At 44.9% G+C, this 265-nt stretch overlaps 1 protein-coding gene across 1 annotated transcript in view; it reads right to left on the minus strand.

Annotated features, from left to right (window-relative positions):
* itsn2a (intersectin 2a) overlaps positions 1-265 on the minus strand; it is a gene marked incomplete in the record, with an annotated part of 37143 nt that overhangs the window by 10448 nt on the left and 26430 nt on the right.

A 265-nucleotide genomic window follows, 5' to 3' on the forward strand; every position in this document is an offset into this window, starting at 1 on the left:
GGTGACCCACAGAAAGAGAGAGGAACTCCCAATGGAGAAAAAGCTATAAATATAGCGTCATGCTGCTGTTCAAGATGTGTGTGTTGGTGTCAGCAGCAGTGTGTGTACCCCAGCCAGACCTAGTTCCTTGCCCGCCAAAGACAGTTTATAGCTCAGATATACTACGCTGGCAGACATCACTGTACCAACAGGAAACCTAGCAAAGTACAAGCCAGCATTTCAAGTATATTTAAACCTGCATTCAAGGATCATTACAAAGCCCTTA

The sequence above is a fragment of the Morone saxatilis genome, unplaced genomic scaffold (assembly GCF_004916995.1).
Source record: "Morone saxatilis isolate NCDOM2014 unplaced genomic scaffold, NCSU_SB_2.0 Contig7, whole genome shotgun sequence".
NCBI lineage: Eukaryota > Metazoa > Chordata > Actinopteri > Moronidae > Morone > Morone saxatilis.